This window comes from Kryptolebias marmoratus, linkage group LG13 (assembly GCF_001649575.2).
Source record: "Kryptolebias marmoratus isolate JLee-2015 linkage group LG13, ASM164957v2, whole genome shotgun sequence".
Taxonomy (NCBI): Eukaryota; Metazoa; Chordata; class Actinopteri; order Cyprinodontiformes; family Rivulidae; genus Kryptolebias; species Kryptolebias marmoratus.
Genome location: NC_051442.1, coordinates 13,994,779 through 14,007,573, shown reverse-complemented (window position 1 = coordinate 14,007,573; position 12,795 = coordinate 13,994,779). Strand labels below are relative to the sequence as shown.

At 41.6% G+C, this 12,795-nt stretch overlaps 1 protein-coding gene and 1 long non-coding RNA gene across 4 annotated transcripts in view; one reads left to right on the top strand and one right to left on the bottom strand.

Moving 5' to 3' along the window:
* Nucleotides 1-2,646, bottom strand: part of LOC108245238 (serine/threonine-protein kinase PAK 3) — a 38,514-nt gene extending 35,868 nt beyond the window's left edge. For 2 of the 3 annotated variants that reach the window (XM_017431982.3, XM_017431986.3), the window contains exon 1: nt 2,440-2,645. The gene's annotated coding sequence lies outside the window, so the exon portion shown is untranslated. Of the gene's footprint in view, nt 1-2,439 lie in introns of all 3 variants that reach the window. The other variant, XM_037979131.1, reaches the window with a different exon arrangement.
* Nucleotides 2,647-12,552: 9,906 nt separating this feature from the next.
* The window catches only part of LOC119617621, a 2,854-nt gene continuing 2,611 nt past the window's right edge, over nt 12,553-12,795 (top strand). The window contains exon 1 of the long non-coding RNA XR_005233958.1: nt 12,553-12,771. This is a non-coding gene — a long non-coding RNA (uncharacterized LOC119617621). The remainder of the gene's footprint in view (nt 12,772-12,795) is intronic.

Sequence of the window (12,795 nt, the reverse complement as noted above, 5' to 3'; positions counted from 1 at the left end):
CTCTTTCTGAGACAAAATGGCCAGATGGCTTCCAATCCTACATGCTAATCCACCAACACACAGACTGTAGCTCGGAAACACCTACCGCAACACCGCTGTGACCTTAAACACACGCCACACATGGGGCCGCTGTGCATAAACTGTCAGCATGAGCTCCAAAGCGGTATAAGTCCACCTTAACAATAGCAGCATAACTCGGCCAGACTGAGTCGTCAACAGATGGAGGTTTCCTTCTTTGTGTGTTGTGTGTCCAACTATCAGATTTCAGGCAGCGCCGGTTAGCAGGCCACGGGCCAGGATGAGGCTCTGCTGCTTTTGTTAGCCGAGGTGAGGTAAGAGAAGCTGCGTGTGTTGGGTTACACTGACGACTGGAAAACATAGGAAGGCCCAGAACAGCATGCTAATACTCATGGAGACAATCAGACTGGCGTGATGGAAAAAAGAAAAGTTCCACATTGTTTCAGTGTACCAATTAAGGTCCATCTTTTCTATGACTGACAAATTAGATGCCAAGTCCTTTATTGCTGTTCTGTGATCCGTTGCCGATAAGTACATCTCAGAAACAGCTAGTAACTTGCAGTACAATAACTTGAGTAGGTAAAAAAAAAAGAAAGAACAACCAGGATCTACTTTACCTTTCAAGCAAAGCACATACGGAAAAAAAAGCTAAACTGAAATAATTTAAATGACAAGAATTACCCTTTTAAAGCCTTTTCTTAAGATATAAACAAACAAAACAACAATTCGTTTTCTCTCTGTGTTTCTCTTGAGTTTCACATTCAAATAAACTTTGTTTTTTCAACAAATGAAAACACGAGTTAGACAGTTTGGAGCAGCATTTGCATGAAAAGCCAAGCCCCGATGAGCTGCCTGCACAGTTCCCATTTACACAACAAACAATATGCCTTTTATTTTAGTTACACAAAATATACATGAGACGAGTCGGGCTTATAACATTGTGTTCCTTCGGAGCTCCTATGAGAGGATGTCACACGACATTAATCAATGCAAAGACGCAAAACACTTGAATACTAGATGCCGATGTGATAATTTTTTGTGGCTAAAGCTGTGATGAATATATGTGGCATATGGAGCAAGTGTGAAGCTTAGCAGGAGGAGAGCAACTGAGGCTGATTATCCAGCACCGGTTTCACAGATCCACTGAACAGCAGGAAGCTTAAGCACTGAATACTTTTGCTCTCATGGTATATCACAACTTCGCGGAGGGATTGTTTGTCTGCCATCTGATTGTGACACTGCATTAGATTACTGCTGTAGATGGTTTCCTTTCTGTCAAGCTCAGAGCTGAGTAATAAGTTGCACTGAAACTAAATATTTAAAGGCATTCGGTATATTTAACTGGGTTATGATTGGAAAATTGTCGTGTTAGGTTGATTGGATATAGGAAGGCTGATATATATTTATATGCAGGAGTGTGGACAGAATGCTTGGAGGACAAAATGTCAGATGTTCTAACAGATGAATTAGTTTCAAATAGACAGGCTTTCATCTCATCTGCATTAATACAGCAGGCCAATGTTCAAAGGGAGTAGCACCTTCAGTAACCCATCCCCCAATCCCCTTCTACCATCATCTCTCCCTCCCTCAGTCACTGACATGACTCCCTAACATCCCTCCTTCACGCTAGACAACAGGTCTCCCATCAGGCCTTGCTTCCACCAGGATGACTGCGCTTCCTGGGAGAGAATCTCCCCACTCCCTGTGCGCCGCCGCTGACACAACAACTGCAACAAGCTCGGGCAAAAGGAGGAGACAGACAGAATCAGCCCGAGCCGCGGTCGGCTCCTCCATCCTCCTCTAACCGATGACGGCTGTGGAAGAATCCGAGACCGATCAGCTCAGCTTTCACAGAACCGGCCCCCACCCCCACCCCGATCCCCCAACGAAGTCAGGTGACCAGATGTTGTATATCTCCCTGTCACTACAGCCGCCATAAAGCTGCTACACTCGACCATGTTAAAGCCGGGACCTAGAGGCGTTTCTTCCCACTCCGAGGAGGCCATACATGAGGCGGTGCAGAGATAACAAAAGAACATCCATCAGCACAAACTCACACAAGGCTCGTACAAATGCCACCATTGATTCCAACGGCTCCCCATCAATAAGGATGCTATTTGTGTGGCACAAGGGAGTGTATACAGAGATGATGTGATGCAGAGGATGGTATAAGATGACATAAAGCACATCCAGCCCCCTCTGATGCAGGCATCCATTTCCATCTGGCCCTGAGAAATGAGACAGACTGCTGATGAAACAGCTGCCTCCTTAGCAGGACAGAATGCAGAGTGCAGGGAGAAAAAGAAGGCTACAAAGCACCCCTACATACACAGCCTCTCCCCTCCTCCTCCTCCTCTCCTCTCCTCTCCTCTGCCTCCCCCTTTCCCCATCCCTTATTGCCTTACACAGAGAGGGATTTACCTGAAATATGTCTTCACATTCTCCTGCTCAGTGCTACGCCGTTAGGCCTGGGGTCCAGACAGATTCATCGTCAGCTGTAGAGTCCTAGTGACGGTTTAAAGGCAGGACTGCCATTCTCTCGTCAGACCAGTTCCTGACCCTAAAAGCAAGCTTGCTCGGCAGGCTGGATGCTTCACTGGCTGCTCACTGTTCCCTAGCCCATGATGTCATCCACCCTGCCCGCCTGATTGGCTGAGGGGCTGAATATTAATGCAGGCAGCAGGTCTAGGGGAGGAGACAGCCAACGGGCAGACACAGTTGGTTTTCTGTTTAACAGACCAAACCTGCAGAGTGAGAAGCAAGAGAGAGAATGGCGTTATGTGTGCAGCTGGGGAGTTTTCCTGTTGCAGTGAACTCTTGATAAAAACAAGCATCGTGGAGGATGGTAAAATACAAAACAATTATCAAGTATTGAATAAAAACGGCATTGGCAAAAGTGGAGTTCTTTTTGTGAAAATTTCAAACAAAGGCTTCAAAGCATTCAGTTTTATGCACTTATTAATTTTGGAACTCGTGCTGCTTGATAGAACTTTTATACGATGGTCATTTTATTTACCTTTAAACAGCAATTCAAATTCAGTTTCTGATGGCACAAGTTTCTGCCCATAGAAGGACTCACGTTTTGTGCCATTATTGTTAACACGTAACGAACTGAAACTGTATTTCAGGACTCTGAGGGCCTGCTGGAAAATTTAAAGCCCTGTCATTAAAACATTTTATTTAGCAGCCTCTGTTCAACTAAAAATGCTAACTAAACAAACCACTTTGTTTTATGATAAAACACTACTAATGCTTTTAAAAATGTAATTGTTTCTGGGTCTTACAATGATCTTGAAGGACATGAATCGCTCCAGGTTTCAGAAGGGTAAAAGAATTGACTTTTTACATTACATCATGTTTGGTTTTTAACTTTTCAATCTACAACTAATACAAGGTGCATATCTGAAGAAGTGTTTCCATGACAAACACATTGGCTCCCTTTTTTGCTTGCTCGTTTATTTATTTACCCACCTATTTACTGTCCCACTTACTTTTTTCCTCCAGCAAAGGCTTCATTTTAAGGCATAAAAGGAGGCCGTGGATTCCTAAGCAGGCGAAGACGACAAACAAAATCCTCTCTGCATTTGCCCTCATTTGCCTATGATGTCATCTTTTTCCTCTGCCTCACCTGTGATTGGCTGGTTGTACCAGCATCTGCTCGGTCTCATGGCTAAGGCTTCTAGCCCAAGGTGGAGGCCTATCTGAGGCTCCCTGAATCATGGCTGGTTGTCCTGACAACCCCTGTAATGTCGATTCCTCGTTGGAGAGGAATATGGCTGTTCTGTGACAGCGTCGACTCAAACGGAGACCGTACAGACAACGAGACGACAGTGTCCTCCGTAGAGCTTTTGGTGACAGTTTTTCATTTTTTTTAAAACCAACTGCAATCATATTTTTCTGAGAAACTCCGGAAAAATGAGCTTTTAAATTCCCAAACAGAAGGAAAGGGGAATAATGTGGAGCGCACATGTTTGAACAGCGTTTTCTCCAGCTTTTCAGATGTGTAAATTTTGAAAATCGAAGCAACACAAACAGGAAGGAAAGGACAAATGTTGACATGGTTCAGCTGCGCCACCCAAACATTTTGCTGTGACTCCTGACAGCAGACACATGGGATTGCTGCACACTCACACAGATAAGTAGAGACACAGTTACATTAAAGCTATATTTGGATAAACATGAATCAAATGAACAATTCAGTCTCTTATATCAGTTTTACTTAAAAATTTCTTCAGAAGATTAGAAAAATATGCTACTTTTGACTTATATATGTCACTAACTGAGCCTGATGAAATAAATAAATTTAACAAGTCAGCTTCCTATCGCCAAACCACAAATGGACAGAAAGCCACAAGTTTTTGCTTTCTCATCTATATGTTTATGTCCACAGTAGCATAAATGTCACAGTTTCATAACATTTCTTGTCTAGTTTAGGGGCTGGCTGGTTTTTGGTTTTGATGTTTACCTTGTAGTTAGAAAGCCACAACGTCAAAACAACAAAATCCTTCGATCATACCGTCCCGGTGGCTTAAATTCATTTCACTGAGATGCCAGAAACAGTTTGAGGTTTTCTTCAGTTGTATGTTAAATACAGTAATAGTTCCCCTTCCCCACCTGTAGCTGTGAGCTGTTCGTAAACCGTGTATGATGCTTATTCCTCTGAACTTTTCCCCTTTATTAAAAATAGATAAATACGACTGTTTTAAAAAAAAATTTGAGTCGCAATGAACATAGATGATCATGGCTTGGCTACCCACCCGTCACTATAAGATATAAAGTAATGCCGTTTTGAAACAAAGGTTTACAACATGCAGCGAGAGTCAGCATATCTATTGGTGACAGCCTGCACAGAGGCTAATAACCAGGCTAATTAATGAGCTAACATGAGCTGTTATGCTCCAAATATTACTTTACAAAGAGTAGAATGACAGTAAAATAATTATTATTCTGCATAATAACACATCTCTGCTGGCTCTCACTGACACAGATTTTAAACTTGATCTTGAGATTAAATAAACATTTCATCTTCAAAATGTCACTAACTGGCACTGATTTAATATCAGAGCGACACATAACACATTCATTGGTTCTCCCCATGTGCATCTGTGCATTATAACTAAATAACAATAAAGAAATATTGTATTACTAAAAATACAGTATATTACATTAATTATTACAGCAATAAGTGGTACCAGTTATGCAGCAAATCATGGTTGCATTGGGTTTTTTTTAAATAAAAGTAATTACATCACGTGATACATTTTAAAACTTCTGTTTAAACAGCGAGAAATCACAAAACTGGTATTGTAGCTCAACAACATCATACCATCAGGATATTATATGGTCACATGTCTACCCTAGTGATAAAAACGTCTCACCCTGCCCTGAATGTGAACCTAAACTAACAACAAATACTCATGTGAAACCAATTACCAAACAACACATTACTTCTTTTATTCAGCGTTTGTTTGGATCATTTAATTAAATTTAACGGGTGAAATGAACAAAGCAGAAATCTTTCACCTGAATTAACATGATTAGTTTGGTCCGTAAACAGAGCAGGCTTTTTTCCGAGCTGACGGAAACGAACTCTGATGGGCTCTAATTATTAAAAAGAGCCCCGACTCTTAACTCGAACCACCTCGTTCTTTTCACAGGCATGCGTTGCTGCTTTGCCTTTCACGGTTTCTAAGAGCCACACCTGCTCCTTCATTTACCGACAACGGTTTTTAATTAAACAAAACTCCTCAGAATAAACTAAATCTCACTTTTATACACGGTACATCAGTGGTGTCCAATCCTGGTCCTGGAAGGCCACCATCCTGCAGGTTTAAATCGTTTCTCTGCTCTTCAAGTTCTGCAGAAACCCGTTAATCACTCAGGCTTTCAAACCAGGTGTCAAAGCAGAGAAACTAAATCATGCACGATGGTGGCCCTTCAGGACCAGGATTGGATAACACTGCAATGCATACTGTTAAATCTTTTTAGTCCAGTCGCTGAAATAAAAGCAGGATTTTCTATATGTATCAATCTTAATGCAATCATTTCTTTGTTCCTCCCATTTCTCTGAATCATGGTTTTAACTCCGTGTTGGGTTTCTTTTAAGGCAGCAGAGTAATGTGCCATATATCCTTTCCTAATGCTTGGCAGTTTAAGCTTCCAGCGAGCACTGACAGAAGCACTTGCTGCCGCATTTCCGAAAAGTGTGATTTACTATCCATAGACTGGTGTCAGTGATCGGGTTTATGTAATGAATCCTATAAATAAATCCTTGGAGGCAGAGCGCATCTCTGCTTGTGACATTTTAGCAAAAAGCCCCGTCTCGAATTTACAACTGTGATGGGTAAAGTTAGGGATAAATCCTCTCAACATCTTATCTACATACTGTATGTATCCTGACTATTAATCTAAAAAGTATCAAGATGAAGTAGAATAAAAACAGCTGTGGATTATTCATTAATTTGTATTCTGGTTCAGCATGTTGCAGACTCTTCAGTGCAATGATATCGTTGTTGCAGCTTGCTTGCTAGTATACCTAACATTTGTTGTCACAACAAGAGGTCTATATTTGTCCTAATCAAAGAAGTAATGACTCTAGGATATCTCGCAAACAGGAAGGTCGGTATCACTACCACAATCAAATCACTACATGTGCTGATTCTCAGCTAAAACCACTTTAAGTCCAACCATCCATCCATCATCCATACTTGTGAGAGGTCGGGTACACCCTTGACGGGTCACCAGTCCATCACAAGGCCACACAGGGCCTAACAAACAAAAATAAATACCTACGCATGCACGGGGAGAACATGCAAAGTCCGTTGCAGAAAGCCCCAGCTATGAATCAAACATAGGAACTTTTCGCAAGGCTACAGTGCCAATCAACTGCAGCGCCATGCAGCCCCCAGCTGCACCCCAACAAACACAAAACCTCTTTAACACGAGCAGCTATTTATGGACTACAGTGTAACGGATGAAAGTTGAGCACATCTCTCCAAATCTTTCTAAAAAACTAAAGGCCGAGCATTCTTTAAAGGATATCACCCACTGCCTTTCATGTCAGAGTATTAAACTAAGCTCATCTTATGATGAGAAGGCAAAGAGTTGTGGATGTTTCAGTAAAACCTTGTAAATCAGGTTATGCGTGACCTGGTGCAACACCGCAAGATCTCGCAGGATGCGTTAGTGCTCTTTGAATGACTCTCAGCCACTACCACATCATTGTTCAGCTCAACATCTGTAAAACTGACTAAGTTTTAGCCATTTCTGTGTTCACTGAGGTCATTTAGCTGTGACAGCCGTTTGGAGTTGAGTTGACTCCAAAAGTTAATCAGTTGTAGATGTACATCCTTTGATTACTTTCTGAAAGGTCCAATAAAACCAATTTGCGGTTCATGAGATAGTTCACAAACACACAGAGTTGACTCCGATAATTGTTGGCAAAACTTTAGGAACAGATCCTATGAGATCCGTTAGCACTTAAGTATGAGTTGTGAATGACTCACACCAAATTTTAGCTTAATAACTGTAAAACTGACCAGGCTCTAAGTATTTTTGTGTTTGCTAAGGTCACTTATCATTGGCGAAACTGGACTGACTCCAGTTGTAGGGGTACATTCAATTACTTATTTTGCAAGTTTCATTAAAATCAGCCCAAAGGCTAATGAGACACACTTGCTTACAGGGCGGGCGATGACATTTCCATTGAGCTACAATTGCACTTTATTTTTGATACTCATCAGCATCTTCACATGATTTGAGACACTATTACACATTATATATGTATGCACACCGCTCCACAAAGACTGTGGCACAATGTAGTGGTCTAGTAATGCTTCTGTTTATCCTATTCTACATAACTAGGGATAAAAAGACTCATGTACCTTAGAATTATTTTAATTTTAGGGCACAGGCGAATCGCAGACCAAGAATTTCTTGGCGAATCACTGTTTACCAACCGGGCAGGAATGAATACTGTCAACAGAGACGTACGGTTTTCATTTGCAAGATGAACGCTTGCAATATAAGCACGACAATTTGCTCCCGTGCCTCTATTTCCGGATGCGTCTTCATCGTCTGTTTGAGGAGAATGTAAGGTTCGGCAAAATGGCAGGAAGGAAATTGCAGATGGGTTCTTTGATGTAAAAAAATCAAATAATCACAGCACCAGTCAATCACCAGTGTATAAAACATATCAAATTATGGCCTAGATGATCACATTATGGTGGAGTTCACTGTGCCTTGGGAGAAGAGGTATAAGGGAATATTCAGGCCTCACAGGAAATGATGAAACACGAGAAGAGGCGAAGTATGTGAAGGTAAATCTCGCTGAACAAAACTTTCCTTTCTGCTTTGGGCGGCAATAAAATGCCTCATCGTACCTGAGAGCACATCTTGTTACAAACATGTGATTTGCTTCCAGCTAACATTGGCAAGTTTTTATCTTCTAGTTTTAAGGATAAAAGAGATCCTGCTGAACTCGTTTAACCCCTTCAGGGGGATTTTTTTGTGATGAAGCAGGTCTTTATGAAACTCAACCACAAAGTCCCTCTGTATTGGACATATTTGCACTGCAGCCTTTTTAAAATGATATTATAAAAAAGGCAGATTTTATTTAATAAAAGTGTATTCTTACACTGATATCGGTAAATACAATAATTCACAAAAAAAAAAAAGAATTTTGTTATTGAAAAAATACTATAACAGTTCTGAGAAAAACTCAGAAAGTAATCCCTGGATGTGCATCTACAGCTGTTTAACATTTGGGGTCATCTTAATTCAAGATGGCTGCCACAGCTAATTTACTTTAGCAACTGCAAAAAAAAAGGGCTACACTCAGTCAATTTCACAAATATTGAGCTAAAATCTGATGTGGTGTCAGCTGAGGGTCATTCCAAACAAGTGCTCTGAGATCAGATGAGGTCAGACCTTTATCGAAAACTTTGACAGCACGCCTTCCTTCAGAGAACGCTAGTTTCATTAAAAAAAAGTTTATTTGAAAAAGATGTTTGCAGTTTATTTTGATTAATACATGTCTTTAATGTTGTACGAATTGATTCATTTGGATAAAACAGAAGAGGCAAGGCTGGTATGAGCAAAGTCATTTCTGCAAGCCTTCTGATTGTAACTTAATACGTAACAGATCACATAAATTACCTATAGTCCCAGTTTGAATCAGGAAAACTTTCTAGTATATGCAGCTGGCAGAGATTATGCCCAAAGGACTGTAAATGAGGTTAGTAGGCCTCTATCCTGCTGACTGAGGGTAACCTATTGACATGTTGCAACAACAGCTCATTAATTTGCCTTTGTTTAATTTTTTTTTTTTTTTTTTAATCCGAGTCAAGACCAAATGATGGTAATACACACAGTGAAAGTCAAGCCCAATAATCTTAAATGTTGTTCAGTCAACACACAGGTTGGCTGTGAGTGCAGGATTTCGTATGTAAGCTCGTTGCACGCTTCAGCCAAGACGCTTTAAAACACGAGCGCTTGTTCCAGGCATCAAATGTGACTCTTTCATCCTAACTTTTCTCATCTGTGGCTCCAAACAATGAGAACAAAGAACATGGGTGTGTTGCATTAACATATTCTCCTCTCCCTGATGACAGCAGGTTCAACAAACAACAGCCACTTTCCTGTAAATCTGGTAAATGGAGACCTGCAGTGCTTAAACGGCGTTCACGTCCAAACAAGATGTTTATGTTATACAATCTCACAGCTATAATTATAGGAACATATAAATGCATAGAATGTAAAATTTGGCCACATTAGACACAATTTATAACTGCTTCTTTGCCTTTGCTCTCCTAACGTGACATGCAGTCAGGCTGTTGTTCGGGCTAATTTAAGTCTCAGTATACTATAACTTTGGGGTTGTAACATAGTCTCATAAATCCGGTCTTAAGGGGGATTTAAAGACTTTATCACAGCAAACAAATCTGTCTTGCGCTCTATTTGACTCAAAAACAAGGCAGCTGCAGATGTTTCTGTTGATATTATGGTGCAAAAAGCCGCAGCACAGTGCGAGTTTAAAACTGGGTAATATTAGTGCTGCCAAAAATAGAACCAGGGTACTCAAAGAGGATTATTACATCTTATATATTGCATAATGATCTCAAATGATGAGGTTGCATTTATTGTTAGTAATTGGGTTAATATTTCAAGATTAGATCCGGACAACGGTGCGCGTTTATAATCAACACAGGGGGGTGTGAAATCACACATTAGTGCAACAAAAACCCTGAGCAAGGACATCAACTCAGATGCTGCCAAGAGGATGCTCAGAGACGCACCTCTGAATGTAAAACGGGTGCTGGAAGGCAAATCAGTGACCTCTGGGGATTACGGCATGCTTCGACAGACAGGTTTTTAAGTCAGGAATAACCTGACTGTAACAGAGAGCACGGACCGAGTGAAACACCAGACGTGACGCCACAAGTGGCACAACCACATCCAGCCACTCTTTAACATGCTCAGACTAACCTTTCACATCATCGTAGGCTACAGCATTATTGGAGCAAGTACACCCTTCACATGCCGCCTCCCCCTCCCTCATAGATATTCACAAACCAGAGAGCATCTGTAATCACTTCACCCCGGCTGGCCCTTTTTTTGTGCTGAGCAAATCCTCGTGCAGGCTTTATTGCTGCACACTCATCAAACGGCGCCTTGTGTCAATAACGATCAGTGCACGGCAGCCCTCACGTAGGAGCACCTATCAAAGGCCAACAAAAAAAAAAAAAAAAAAAAAAGAACTAACCACGACGACACCGGTCTGGACGAGCCCCGCCCACTGACAGCTGGCTCATTGTGTGCTGCGGCTCTGAGGCGGCCTTGTTCCCCTCGGCTCGGACAGTTCAATAACTAATCTCAACGCAGCCAGAAGCATGTAGCTTTCAAAATTCGGAGGGCAGGCCCGATGGAAACTCATAATCTGCAAGCCAGTGTTGGGTCGGCGAACGGACTGAAAACCTGCTTTACTTTCAGTTTCACTTCACTTTTCTGATTTATTTATATAGGGACCACTCACAACCAAAGTCATCTAAGGGGACTGTACTGAACAGCAAAGAAGTCAATACTAGCTTTATTAAATCTGTCTCCGTGTCCTTTATTGAATGTTATGATCTCCACTAGAAATAACCTTTTAAAAAAGATTCAGAATTGCAATTTAAAAAATGAAGACTGAATCGAAAACACGGACAGACAAAATGGAATTCACTGTAAATTATATAACATTGTGGAATTTGTTAACGCATGGATCTGATTTGAGAAATCCTACCCTATCTAAACAATTGTTCCAACTATTTATAACCACAATAGTTGCATTAGAAACAGAGAGGAAGCGAGCCGGCGCCATTCGGAAAACACGCGCAAGCATCGTCAGCCGAAGTGAGACGTGGGTTTGTCAAAGACTCTGTAGCTGTCCGTGGGATAAATCAGAAATTCCTCGAGAGAAGAAATGTTAAAAGTTACGCACATTTTAAGCGAAGCCAAAACTCAAAATCAGCCTCAGCGAAAGGGAGTTAACTCCACGCTGGAGCAGCAATGGAGGCTGGAGAAGTTCAAGTTCATTGGCAACAAAATAAGAGAAACAAGGGACTGTAGCGTCGGGATCACCACCGGTTACTCTATTTTACAAAAGACTGCACCAGAATATGTAAATATTACATATAAATAACTTCTAGGGAAATTTCTAATCACTTTAATAAAGCATTGACTCACTATTGGACTGAAACACGTTTATCTCGACTATGTTTTTCTTGAAACGGATCAGTATTTGTAAAAAATTGTTGTATTTTCTTAGTGAATTATTCCTCTGTAGGATTAGAAACATCTTAGGTGGGGAAAAAAAGGTGGCAGCATTTTCAAACGTGTAACTAAGGACAAACAAAAACTGAATCTAGAAACAGTAAAGTGTATTTTATAGGCTATGTGATCAACTCATTAATTTGTCATGTTTCAAACACTTAATCTTGACTAAACTCAGTGGGAATGAATATTTTCACAGAAGCCAAAGAAACTATATTTACACACTATACTGTACACACAGAATACACTTTACTTTAGGTGTTAGTTGACAGCAAGTACTGAACCAACTTCACAGAGACTTCGTTTTGATTGTTCATGTTCTTCTGTGGCTTTTCATTTATGCTGCATACGTCGTGTTTGTGCGTTCACTTCGTGCTGATGAAAACCACTGGGAGGTTTGCTCGCCCGTTTCCCCATCTGTCCCCCACACAGAGTGATTGGATTGTGAGAAAACCTAAATAAATTATGTATTAAGTTCCCCTTTAAAAGGTCAGTTAAAAGATAATCACTCTCAATATCTCCGGTCTAACGTGGTTACAAAAGGACACCGACGAGAGCGCGTTGACCTGTCGAGTGATCCCCCAGCCAACGGTCGCTCGCGCTGACGTCCCGCATGAAATGTTGCCATACAAAACAAACGGCGGGTCGCCCTGATGTTAGTGCACACAGGGCACGCGAGCGGCCGCCCCCCTCCACTCCACCCACTTCCCTCTGTCACACGGGGGGGCTAACGAACAGCAGGCTCGTGCTCTTGACGGACAAGCCCATCGGGCCACAAAAGCCGTGTGTGCTCGCCACTTTCTGCTTGGACACACACAAACAATTGGACACGTCTGGAGAGCTTGGGGCCCAAGCCCCCGAGGAAGGGCAGATGGTGCCCAGGACTGAGGGCCGCGCCCACATTAACATGAGAAAAGACAAGAGGACGAGGCGGGGGAACAGGTACCCTCGCTTTTATTTTTAACC